This window comes from Mustela lutreola, chromosome 9 (assembly GCF_030435805.1).
Source record: "Mustela lutreola isolate mMusLut2 chromosome 9, mMusLut2.pri, whole genome shotgun sequence".
Lineage (NCBI taxonomy): Eukaryota > Metazoa > Chordata > Mammalia > Carnivora > Mustelidae > Mustela > Mustela lutreola.
In genome coordinates, this window is record NC_081298.1 from 62534409 (window position 1) to 62548416 (window position 14008).

The following is a 14008-nucleotide window of genomic DNA, read 5'->3' on the forward strand; positions in this document are numbered from 1 at the left end:
AGTTCCATCTAAAGAGACACCGATACTAGACACCAGCTGTAGTAACATTTTTCTAGACATGTGTCCTAAGGAAAGGGAAATACAAGCAAAAAAAAAAAATTAAAAAAAAAAAGAAAGGCTTTGGGACTTCATCAGAATAACAAGTTCTCTGCACAATGAAGAATTCAATCAACAAAACCAAAGGACAACCTACTGATTGGGAGAAGATGACATATCCAATGACATATCTAGTGAAGGGTTAGTATCCAAAATATATAAAGAACATATACAACTCAATACCCAGAAAACAAGTAATCCAATTAAAAAATGTGAGCAATTGGGTGCCTAGGTGGCTCAGTTGGTTAGGTGACTGCCTTCGGCTCGGGTCATGATCCCGGAGTCTTGGGATCAAGTCCCGCATCGGGCTCCCAGCTTTATGGGGAGTCTGCTTCTTCCCTCCGACCTTCTCCTCTCTCATGCTCTCTTTATGTCAGATAAATAAAAAAATCTTTTAAAAAAATGTGAGCAAGACATGAATAGACATTTCTCCAAAGATGACATACAGAAGGCCAATAGGCACATGAAAAGATGCTCAACATGACTGATAATCAGGGAAATGCAAATCAAAACCACAAAGAGATACCACCTCACACCAGTTAAAATCAAAACCATAAGAAACAACTAGTGTTGGAGAAGATGTGGAGAAAGGGGAACCCTCATGAGCTGTTGGTGGGAATGCAAATTGGTGCAGCCATTCTGGAAAATAGTATGGGAGTTCTTCAAAACGTTAAAAATAGAGCTACCCTATGACCCAGGGATTGCACTAGTGGGTATTTACCCCCAAAATACAAAAACACTATTTCAAAGGGATACATGCTCCCCTATGTTTATAGCAGCATTATTTACAATAGCCAAAATATGGAAGCAGCCCCAGTGTCCATCAATTGATGAATGGATAAGGAAAATGTGGCAGATACAAACAATAGAATATTATTCAGCCATAGAAAGAATGAAATCTTGCCATTTGCAGTAACATGGACTGAGCTAGAGAGTATAATGCTAAACAAAATAAGTCAGAGAAAGACAAATAGCATATAGTTTCACTCCTGTGTGGAATTTAAGAAACACATAAGCAAAGAGGGGAAAAAGAGAGAAAAAGAGAAAAACCAAGAAACAGACTCTTTTTTTTTTTTTTTAAGAAACAGACTCTTAACTAAAGAGGACAAACTGGTAGTTACCAGAGGGGAGGTGGGTAGGGGGTTGGGGGAAATAGGGGATTAAAGAGTATATGTATCATGATGAAAAAAATCAAATAAAAAATAGAGACATGTATACTAGGAAACAAATGACTTCATTATCAGAAGGCATTCTAGAATGAAGGAAGACAGAATTTGAGTGAGCAGTCCACCTTCCACTGAGTGATCACTGTGCTCTAAGCCAGCCGCTGGTCACGATCGGTGAAGCTTTCCACATTCTCCTCATTTCAGAGCTACCGTGATCCTAAACTCACCCCGCTCCCAACCACTGCATGAAGTCCTCCTTACCCTGGGAAGTTTTCTGCTACTTCAGGAAAATCTTTACTTTTAGGAAAATCTTCCTACTGCAAGCAGACGGATAGGTAGAAGAACACAAACATAAGGGTCCTCTGAGTAAAGACCTAAACGGGTAATCATGAACCCATTTCCCTGCAACTTGTCTCTTTATCTGTGTGCCCCTATTAAAAGAAAACAAAGACCCCCGCCAGGTCAGGAACCCTGCATTTAGCCACAATGTCACTGGCCCCAGAATGGGTGGGTACTTCTTTAAGATTTATATGAGGGAGGAATGCATAATTCACGTGGTTCCCAAAAGAAAGAGTGCCTTATTAAGTCAGCTAATAAAATTCAGCAACCACAAACACATGGCAAGGCCTTTGAATAGCTGAGGGCTTCTATAATAAGTCACCCTTTATAGCTTCCCTGCTCTGCGCCAGGTTCTCTGTAAGCACTCTGTGTGGATTATGTTGGTTCACCTCATTACAAACCTCTGAAGCAAGTTCTGTTAGTGTTCCCATTTTACAGATGAGAGAACAAAGGCAGGCAGAGGCCACTAATCCAAGAGGACTGCTAATAAAGGGTGGTGCCAGGAGTTTTACTCAAGCAGTCTGACTCAAAGCCGGCGCTGTGAGCATGGTCACCTCAGCAGGGGAGGAAGTCTCACTCCTCTACCAAGCCCTTGCTCAGCCTTTCTCAAGTACAAGGTTGTTTGTATTTGTTTCCAATGGCTGTGGCAAGAAATTAGCCAGAACTTAGTGACAATGACGCAGATTCATCATCGTATGCTTGCAGAGGTCAGCAGGCCAAAACCACTTGCACTGGGCTACAATCAAGGGGCTGATAGCGCTTTGTGCCTTCTGGAAGCTCTCAGGGAGATAGTTCCTTCCTTTTCCTCGTCTGGAGCCTGCTCACCTGCTTTGGCTCAGGAACCCGTGATCCCAAACTCTGCCTCCTTGGTGGTCATGTCTCCTTCTGACGGCTGACCCTCCTACTGTCCTCTCTTCAGTATTCTTGTGATTTTATCCATTGTCATCTCCCATCTCAAGACACTAACGTAATCACACTTGCAAAGTCCCTTCTGCCATGTAAGGTAATATACTTGCAAGGAGGGTCTGGGGATGAGAATCTCTGGGAGCCAGTGTTCTGTGGATCATACCATTGCTGGCATTCCCCTCCCTGGCGTGGTGCCCACAACCAAGTGCCTATCTCCCAATGATCGGGGCCAGAGTTGCTTGAGTGTGCTTGGTGATGGAAGCTGACAGACGCTCTGTCCTGCTGGCTCAATTCATAGGCTAGAACCTCCACCAGCAGACAAGAGCGACTGAGGAGAACAGTGGCACCTCTCTGAATGAGCCTCATAGGGCATCTTGCCAGTCTCCACTGCCATAAAAACTATTTGTTCACAATGGTTCTGAACATCTTCATCTTTCATAGTTCGGTTTTTCATTAACCAGACTTCAAAAAGTAAGAGTTGTCCGATACAAAGTAATGAAGGCAAAAGCCCAACTAAACTGATTACCAATCTAAAGCAAAATGTGTTTTATCAAAAAAGAAAAAAAAAGATGTATACAGCAACACAAACTAATGAGCCTTTCTTAAATGTTATCAGGCTAAAACATTGTAACAAAAACAAATTCTAATGGTCCTATTACTTCCTGAAATTCTCTAATGCCATGCAAAATGTGCCTCTAAATGATTTTATTATAAAGCATTTAAACTTAGAGACAAATATAGAAAATAAACACTGAAGTATCCACTACCCAGTTCTTTCTAATCAATTTATATATATATATATATTTTTAATAAAACAGGGGCACCTGGGTGGCTCAGTGGATTGCGCCTCTGCCTTCAGCTCAGGTCATGATCTCGGGGTCCTGGGATCTAGCCCCGCATCGGGCTCTCTGCTCAGCGGGGAGCCTGCTTTCTCCTCTCTCTCTCTGCTTGCCTCTCTGCCTACTTGTGATCTCTGTCTGTCAAATACATAGATGAAATCTTAAAATAAATAAATAAATAAATAAAAAATAAAATAAAATAAAACATCAGCTACAGAGTTGAAATCCCTCCATTTTTCATACTACCCCTATATCCCTCTCTCTCTCCTGGCTTCAGATTATTTTTAATCACTCAAAAAGTGATTTTTAAAAGGCTGGAGAATATTGGTTTTGTGAATAGATAAACATCTCCCTCTTAAGATTGCGTTCCTGTCAGTCACTGGGCAAAAGGTAAACCATAAAGGTGAAAAGTAATCTTAACTTCATTATATGATCAAGTCAATAAAAATTTTACTTGGAAGTTATTGAAAAACATAGCTTTGGTGTAAGAATAAAAAAAATAAATGAATTTTGCATGAATGTCCACGGGATCAATTTCCATCGCTTTGTGTCCTTAACGTGACACCAGCAGTAATGCTCATGTCTGCCAGACACCTCGCTGTAACTTAAAGCTATTTCCTACCAGCACAGTGAGACACTGGAGAGAGAAGAATGCCCATGGTGGGAACCAGAGGCCTCAGCATCTGGTAGTGCCTCGTTCAAGAAGCCTGGGGATGTCTATGACATTGATGCATACTACAGGCTGGGGACAGATGGTCCAAATGTCCCTGCCCTGGCCTGTCCTCTACAAACTCATGCAAAGACCAGGAGGTGTTTTCACTGTAAGAGGTTTTTTGTCATGGTATACTCTGACCTGAAGTCAAACCCCCTCACTGCAGTAACATTACAAGTACACACAACGAGGGAGGCAAATGCAACACAGTCTCCCAGAAATAGAATAGAATAGAAGTCTTCTCTCCCACCTCTGCATAAACCATCATCTACAGCTGATGGTCTTGGCACCATAACTTTGCTTCTTTCTCATTTTTCTAAAGGAAGCACAAGAAACGTATGAGGTGAGAATGGTGTTGGCTGCTGTCTGACTGTCCTCAGCCTCACAGGGTCTGAAGTGCCTGGCCAGGAGTGTCCTTGGGTACAGGCTCATGTTCAAATGTTATCACAGTAGTGCTGCATTTCCAGAGAAGTGAGATTCCCTCTTCCATCAGCACGGACACCCATGAGGATTTCAGGCCTGAACACCGACATGATAGATAATATCCACATCAAATAATAACCTAAAGAGACTCATTACATTTTAGAAAATTCTACGTTTTTTTTTTCTTTTTTAAAGGTTTATTTACCTGAGTGAGAGAGAGAGAGCACATATGTAGGAGGGGCAAAAAGAAAGGGAGAGAGAATCTGAAGTAGACAGCACTGAGCACAGAGCCCAATGCGGGACTGGAACTCAAGACCCTGAGATGATGACCTGAGCCAAAACCATAAGTCAGATGCTCAACCAACTGTGCCACCCTCTAGTTGGACTTCTTAACCCTGAAGAGCCTTCAAATAGAGGACTACTGGCCTTTAGGATTTGCAATATGACCTTATTTCTATGAACCTATGTCACTAAGTTTTCCCCTCTTCCCATGCACATCTCTTTTCTAGTCTCCTTATTTGGCTAATATGATTATGAAGGACATTTAATATCAACCAACATTTTCTTACCATCTACTCGGGGGCAAGTTCTGTGCTAGGGTCTAGAAAGATAAAAGCAAATAAGACATAGCTTCTACTTTTAAGGGTTCAAGGTCTCAGAGAAAAAGGGTCACAAAGATATCATCGTGGCAAAACAGTGCAAGGGTCAGAAATGGGATTAGGATTGCAGGGAAGAAAATCATGACCTTTGCCACAGAAGGGGGTCCATTTGAGTCACATCTCCACAGCTAAGTGAAGAGCTCAGGAACCAGGAAGAAGTGAGCCAAAAAAAAAAAAAAAAAAGAAGATGCGGCCATGTGCAAAGGCCTGAAAGGAAGAAACAGGCTGGCATATGCAGTCAATGGGGAATGATTTTGGTAGCCAAAGAGAGGGATGATAATATTAAGATACAAGGATGAAAGGAGTTAGTGTCTAGATAATGACAAATAATGCTGCTATATGTTACCTTCAGGAGTTTCCACTTTATTCCATAGGCTAGAGGGAAAACGTGAGAGATTATATCTTTGCTCATATAATTAATGTCTATTTTCCTAATCCAACTGGTAGTTTCAGGAGAAAAAAAAAAGTATCATCAACGTTTAGTGTAGTGTCCAGCAGGTGATTAGCGTGTTTTGAATCAATGAATATATGGATAAACTGTTCATAGGGACAGTGGTGTGGTATGGCCAGATTCTGAGTTCTAGAAAGGGAACTCTGCGGGAACTATGGAAAACAGATTTGGAGGGACAAGAACCTAGAGGCTGGAGTCCACTCATTTCTTGCAGTGGCCTATCATTTTGTTGACAAAATCCATGGTAGCACCTATTTGGCCCCTACAGTATATCAAAACGTGTCTGTGCTTTTGACAGGTGCTGCTTCCATTCTGTGGGGCCACATAGAGGTAAGGTATGTATAGAATTCACTGGTGCCTTCTGCTTTGTTATTACCTTACCTCATGTTACGTTTTAACATAAACGTATGGTGATTATCACCAATTTAGAGACCGAGAAGCTAAAGCCCTATAATTAGTGGTTTTTGCAGTAAACCAGCAATTGAGGTTTTCTTCACCACTACGTCATGCTAAATACAGCATGCGAGAACTTCATGCCAGCTAATACTATCTCAGCAGAGTCTTCCAAGGTAAAAACAGACCTTGTCTTTAAAGGATCTGTCATTTGACTATTTCTGAAGAGAAAAATTCCAACAAAGACTTTTCTCTGTACTGTTCCATGATGCCATCTTGGCGGTCCATGAACCACTCTTCTGTAGACATTCAGTCCCTTCTACCAGAATGTATGCTCTGAAAGTGTGGGGTTAGCATTCAGCCATGCTTACCGTGGTTGTCTGCACATCATGGTACCAAGATGCATGGTCAAATAATACTGGCTGAAATTAGTTTAATGAAGATCCCGAACCTTTCAATTAGACGACTGGGATCTGTAGAACCAAAAAAACCAGCATCGATACTGGAGGCGGGTTGGAGACAGCAGATCTCTGGTTGTAAAGATAAAAAATATATATCCTGTCTGTGTTTATGTACATAGGGTGATGCCATGTCTCAGTGTATTCAGTTTCTAAGTACAAGTGCTTTCATTTTTTTTCAGAAGGGGTCAAATCTCTAATTTCCATTCCCAGATTAGATGACGCTTTCTGTAATCTGAACTGCTTGGAATATGAGTTAAACAGATAAGAAGAACGTTGCAAAATTCTTCTGCTCCCATTCTACCTCTTCCGTGGGAACTGAAGCAAGTACGGACTCAACTGTAGACAAACACAGTCCAAAGAATAGCTGCATATTCTCGGTAAAGACTTTGCAGATATGAAAGCACATTCCACTAGTCAGTGTCAAGTGTTAGCAGTGACGAAGTTCAATTAAAAAGCTTTCTCTGTATTGATTAATGTCAGGTCTTGGGGGGACTCAGGGTGAATTGGATACTCTCAGAATAAAATACTCACTCATGGGAGATAAATTAATTATTCCAAGGCATGAATTTGCCATATCATGGATTGCCTCTTCTAGAAAACCTAACAACCAAGAGCACAGTGAGTTTAACATATGAGAAAATACAAACAAAATTTCTGTTTATTTTGTTTTTTGAGAGAGCAGGACCATGGGAGCAGGGTGGAGGCAGGGGCAGAGGGAGAGAGGGAATCTTAAGGAGGCTCCATGTCTAGCACAGAACCTGACACGGGGCTTGATCTCACAACTTGACCCTGACATCACAACCTGAGCCAAAATCAAGAGCTGGACGCTTAACCGACTGAGTCACCCAGGGGCCCCCAGGGCTTGTTTTTAAGGGAGGATCCAAGCATAAAAACTGAACCACCTTTCTTAATATACCAAAAACATAAAAATAAACTTAAACTATTATAAATGCCTGATTATTGAGATAGTCCTGCCTATTTCATGGATTCTCCACATCTTTTCATCCCTTCTCCTTTATAGGCTTTCAACTCAATTCAATTAATGTTTATAGGAGATTCACTGACACTTAAAGCAGTCATGATTCTGTGGAAAAAACACATACAGAATCACAATTCACGGTCACTAGAGTAATGAAACTCAAAGCATCAAGGGGCCCACAGAGTCCACTGACTCTAGTGAAGAGTGTTGGCAAAGGCCTTGTGTTTCTTTTGTAAAAGTATGGCTTTTATAGAACTACTAGAAATCCTTGGAAAAATGCAAATGCCTGAGCCCCATCCCAGACCTATGGAATCAGAATCTCCGGCTGAGGCCTCGGGTTCTGTGTATGTCAACCACCTTTCCAGGTGATTCCTAAATTACCTCCAAGATAAGGAAAGCAAGAGGGGTTATAGACAGAGGGTTCAGGGGAGGAAGAATGAATGAGGGAAAAGAGGTGAAACTTGAATGATTATGTTGACAATTTTACTGAAATCTGAAAATAAGGGCCAGTGTGAGATGCGAGGACTTCATTATACTTTGCTCCCGATCTTCTGCTTCCCTTCTCCCAATTTCCATGACTTGGTTCTGGGAACAGGTTCCATCTTCTCTTGCCTGGACTCGCATGTAGGACTCTGCACATGTTCTTTCCCTGGCAAGCCCTCACCTAGGCACCCTCGCCCTGTTGCCAGCAGCTCTTCTCTCTCCTCCTGCCCAGACAGCGACTGCCCCAGCCCTGGGGGCATCCAATAAGCCCGAGGCCATGACCATCAGCTGTTACCCCAGAGTGCTATGGAAACACTGTCAGTTTTCTGTGGGATGGCATAAGAAAGCTTTGGAGGCACTCCAGTCCTCGCTGCGAAACAGAAATACAGTGATGTCACCTCTTTGCTCAAAGCTTCGAGTTCCCAATTGCCTATAGAACAAAACAGGGCAAGACCTGGCATCTACCCCCTTTCTCACCACCCTGAAGTTTGGTCCCCCCGAGGTAGCAGAGCTTTTCACCTTTGACCCGCCACCCTCAACACACAGTGTTCTTCCTCACTGAAACTTCAACTCAGCCTATCACCCTCCAACCCTCATTCTGCTTTACTACAAAGCACTGAACGTTCCTTGTTAACTTGTAGGCAACACAGACTTCCTTCTTCCGGTACTTCTCATGCTGCAGGGCTGGTCATGTGACACGGTCTGATCCAATCACAGTTCTTCAAATCCCTGAGCGAATCCCAATCCTTCCTCTGAAATTTCTTTTGACAGGAGCTGGCAGAGTGGAACTCCCTGTACTCTTGAGGGACAAGAGTCACAGTGATGTAAGGCCCAATCTGTCTGTGATCCCTGTCTGATGTTTTAGAGATGCCTGTCCTATCAGAAGGAAGCCATCGCTCAGAAGAAGGTGAGACACGAGAGAGAAAGGTGGTTCTGGCCTGGGGTCCCACAGCCCCAAGGCCAGATCTATACCAGCCCTCATCAAGAGTTGATTCCTGTGAGCCAATGAAAGTGGTTTGATTTGGGTTTCCCTTGCTCACACAGAGCCTCCCTCTACTGACTGAGCTGGGCTCCTACTTACAAGGACCCCAGGTGACTCAACTGTGAGGATGCATGTGGGAAAAAGAATCTCCGCCACTTGGCCAGGTCCGTTGGGAACATCAAAAAAGGCCTGAGGTCTGACTGATGGAGAAGTGGCAGCAGGGGAAGAAGACACATTGGGAGAGCACAGTAAAGCTAGAGCATCAAGGGGAGCAACTCACAGCTTTCCTGCACCGAAGAAACCAACAGAGCAAGACTCTGGGGTCCCACCAGGCTAGCTTCCTCCCCACTGCCCCAAACAGGCATTTGTTCACAAAATGGAACACTCTTTTTCTGAGAGAGAGAGAGAGAAGAAAGAAAGAGAGAGGGAGAGGGACTAGGGGAGAGGGGCTGAGGGAAAGGGAGAAAGTGAATCCCAAGCAGACTCCACATCCAGCACAGAGTCCAACAGAGGGTTCGATCTCATGACCCTGAGATCATGACCTGAACTGAAATCAAGAGTTGGATGCTTAACTGACTGAGCCACCCAGGCACCACAAAATGAAACTCTCTTATGGTAACATTTATTGGGTCAGCTCTTTTTCATTTTTTTTTAAATATTTTATTACTTTATTTGATAGAGGTCACAAGTAGGCAGAGAAGCAGGCAGAGAGAGAGGAGGAAGCAGGCTCCCCGCTGAGCAGAGAGCCCGATGCAGGACTCGATCCCAGGACCCTGAGATCATGACCTGAGCTGAAGGCAGCGGCTTAACCCACTGAGCCACCTAGGCACCCCGCTCTTTTTCATTTTTATACTGTTTTCAGGAAATACTAAAAAATATCCCATACGATATTTTCTGCATTCTTACCATATCTGAAAATACGTAATTACCAGCTGTGTAACTGAATTAGATACATGTGGTTGAGAATTCATGGACTGTATGAATGGTATTCCCCATACAGGTGATTCTGATAATGTTTTTAATTTTTTTTTTTTTTACTTATAAGATGAGTCATGAAAACATATTCTTTTGAACATTGAATAATTGTAATGTCAATTTGTGAAAAATTTTGTCAATTTGTGAATAACTGTAATGTCAATTTGTCAATTTGTGAAAAATACAAACTAGCCAACCCCAGAGAATGTTTTAATGGACTGTGCTCATTCCTATAGTTATGACAACTTTTCTCAGGGAGATTCCCTCCCTGGGCCAAGTTTTGAAGAGTTTGTATTAAAACCCCTAAACGTGGATCTTGGGTAATGTTTTTCCTTTGTTCTCAATGGCTTCTGCCCCTCCCTTCAGTTATTCCTCTCACTTTCTAACTTCCTATAGTCTCAAAGAAATGTTCTTTAAAAACAGCATGATTAACATCAATAAAGGTAATGTGTTTCTGTTCTGTTTTCTTTTCCATCTTTTCACGCTCTTATTTTTTTTTTCTTTTATTTCATCAGAGGGAAGAAAACATATTTCAACAAGCCTTCAAACATCCAAATAGCAAAAACTAACCATGAGCGCTGGAGAACAATGTTGTCTAATGGAAATATAATGCAAGCCATACTTGTATTTTTGAACTTCCTGGTAGTCATGATAAAAAGTGTAAAAAGAAACTGCAGAGTTTAATTTTTATCTGTATTCATTTAAAAACTCAACAAATCTAATTTATTGTTATATCAACAGGGAGTTGATATAGTCTTTTCCTACTAAATCTTAAAAATCTGATGTATATTTTAAACTTAGAGCACATCTCAAGACGAGCCACATTTTAAGTACTCAAAAGCTACATGTTGTGATGGTCACCACACAGGACAGCACCCAGGGAGAAAGTGACAGGCCACTGATTTTTCTCCTTGTCTCAGAAAAACCAAGCAATGCTATAGTTCATGTGTTGAACCTATTTAATTAAACAGTTTAAACCATAAAAATAAATCCAAGTAATTTCATGAATCACTTACACTACTCTGGACAAATATTGCAGGATCTCACTCATGTGGGATCTAAAATAAATAAATAAATAAATAAGATTTTAAAAAAGTCATGGGGCACCTGGGTGGCTCAGTCAGTTGAGTCTCTGCATTCAGCTCAGGAGCTCAGGTCATGATCCCAGGGTTCTTGGATCGAGTCCCACATCAGACTCCTTCCTCAGTGCGGAACCTGCTTCTCCCTCTCCCTCTGCCTGCTACTCCCCCTCCCTCTGCCTGCCGCTCCCCTTGCTTGTGTTCTCTCTCTCTCTCTCTAAAATAAATAAATAAAACCTTTAAACACACACACACACACGCACACACACACACACACACACACACCCCAGAGTCATAGGGGCACCCAGGTGGCTCTGTCAATTAACGGTCCAACTCCTGGTTTGGGCTCATGTTATGATCTCAGGGTCATGAGATCGAGCCCTACATCAGGCTCTCTGCTCAACACAGAGTCCACTTGTCCTTCTCCTTCTGTTCCTCCCCCTGCTCCTTCTCTCAAATAAAGTAAATCAAATCTTTAAAAAAAAAAAAAGCCATATAAACAGAGAGTAGACTGGTAGTTATCATGGCTAGAGAGCAGGAGTGGGGGTTGTGGGAGGGGAGAAAGGGAGGGAAATGGGTAAATGTGGCCAAGTGTAAAACTTCCCCTATAAGATGAATAGTTATGGGATTTAATGTACAGTATGGTGACTATGGTTAATAATACATTATTGCATACCTGAAAGTTGCTAAGAGAATAAATCTTAAAAGTTCCCACCACACACACACACACACACACACACACACACAACGGTCACTACGTGAAATGATGGATATGTTAACTAATCTAATTATGGTAATCATTTTGTAGTATATACATATATTAAGCCATCATGTTGTACACCTTAAACTTACACATGTCAATTATAAAATGAGGGGGAAAAATTTTTAATTTCATATTCCCTTCAGCCTTTTCTAGTTTCACCCTGCAATTTAAGCAAGTTGTACAAAAGGAAATAAAAGACATGTGAGTAGTAATAAAAAATAATAAGCTTTTCCTTTGTTTAACTGTTCCCAGAAAGTTAAGGGAGAGAGGATTTATTTTCTCATTATTTAACTGATTTTCCTACCTCATTTTACTGTCTCCTCCCAAACCCCCACCATTTAGCATTTGTGTTTGAGGGGGTCCTACAAGATTTTAAAGAGGTCAGTTTGGGCCAGAGGCATAAGTGAAGGCAAACACCAAAATCAACAGGAAAGCTTTGTTTTGCCAAGGCAACAGAAGGTATAATGAGCCAATGTAGAGAGCAGAGGTCACAGAACCGGAGAGCTAAGCCTACCGTCGTGGTCCCCTCTGTCCTCCCCTCTAACTCTCTACTCTCCCTGCTCTTCTTCATAATCCAAAGGGTTGATACTGAGGGCCAAGCGGCCCCATGTATTTGGACGTGTGTTAGAACCATGATGCTCAGTTTCTGAGGGCTGGAGCAGACGTGGTGCAGACTGATAGAGCAGAACAAAAGTATGGTCTGAGCTTCTTCCCACTTCATCTCCAGTCCCGCTCCATTCTCTCGGTCCTCCAGGAAAGGAGCCCCCATTACAATGCCGCGAGCTGCTCTTGAGAAAACGGACCCGTCACCTGGAGCAATGAAGGATATTAGAGCTGGAGGCTGTTCCTGCTCCAGTGAAGTGTGTTTGCTAAAACTCCAAGCATCAAAGTCTGAATAATTTTCACTTGGGTAGGTTAGACATGTAGATGTGTTTTTTTGGAATGAGGACATGGTAAATTTAACCGAGGACTGATGCGTGTTACCTGTGCTATAAAGATTGGTTCCGTAGGCCTGCTTAGTTGGCTGAGAGATGGTCTGTGTAACTCTGAGGTATAGATTAGAATGCTGGGACAAGAATTAAAAGTTGTTTACTGTTGTTGTTGTTGTTTTAAGGCTCATTCACAATCAATTGTGTGTTAAATATTACTATCTGTCATGAACCTGCAATGTGTACATGTCAAATAGCTGACATCATACAGGAAACTAAGATATGCTGGGTGGTCCTGTAGGAATTTGAAATTAGTGTTGAAGAAGTGTGGTGCCCAACATTACCAATGCCTCATTCTTTATGTGCAGCCAATGTCAAGTGCACCAAAGCATTCCTGGGGACAGTACTGATGGGAATGAGGCATTTTGGAGACTCAGAGTGAAGCCTGTTGGTAGAGACCAAAGCTGGCATCTGCCTTAGAAACTGGTATAAGCTTTGTTAGTTACACTTTGGATCTTTGTAATAGTTAAGACTTTATAGAACAGAGTACCTCTCTGTTCATTTGGCTGATGCTGCTAGAAATAAGATTATGCCTTGCTTATTTAGAATAAGTTTCTGTCCATCTCTATGCCCCCAAAGTGTTAGGACATTACAAGCTCTAAAGAGCTAGAGGAAAACAGAGCTTAGACAGGAGACACGTATATGTGGAAGTATACGTAGATTGCGATGTGCGCGTGTTGGCAGCCACATGGCACCAGGACCTGGGCCTCTCCCTGAGAGCATCCCCTATCCATTCTTTACCTGTCATGCTTCAAGCATCCCAGCTGGCCTGCCCAGAAGCTAACAACTGACTTCAAGGTCTAGCTTCAGCATAAGCCAGTTAGGAACCACACACAGTCCTTAAAGGCCATCGCTTCTTTGCGTGTGTGTAGGGAAAAGTATGCATGTGGGGAAAAGTATGTGTGTTGCAGATGGGCGTGCATTTGTAGTCTGAAGTTCACACTGGAAGTAAGCAGATGTGATGGGCTTGCTCTCTGTTTAGGCAGGTTTTGAGACCAACTGGGTTTGCACGGAGGCCAAGCCAGAGAGTGTGTAATAACCGACAGCCTGTGGGCAAACGAGTATGCATCCAGGTAGCATTATCCAGACTGATTCGTTAAAGCTCCAGGTCACGTCATGACATTAAGAAAAATATTCAGTAAACATGAGACAAGTCTGGGAAAAGAAATGAATAAAAGAAGCCCGTCCTACACATACATACATGTAAATGTACATATACCTGTACATACGTAAGATGATTTGTATAAGGCTTTATGAATGTCTCGCACTGTCGTATGTTCATTTTTTTGCCATATTTGGTGAAGACCAGAACA

At 42.3% G+C, this 14008-nt stretch overlaps 1 protein-coding gene across 2 annotated transcripts in view; it reads right to left on the bottom strand.

The window, feature by feature from the left end:
• Window positions 1–14008, bottom strand: part of SLC9A2 (solute carrier family 9 member A2) — a 101401-nt gene that overhangs the window by 40738 nt on the left and 46655 nt on the right. The gene's annotated exons all lie outside the window — the stretch shown is intronic.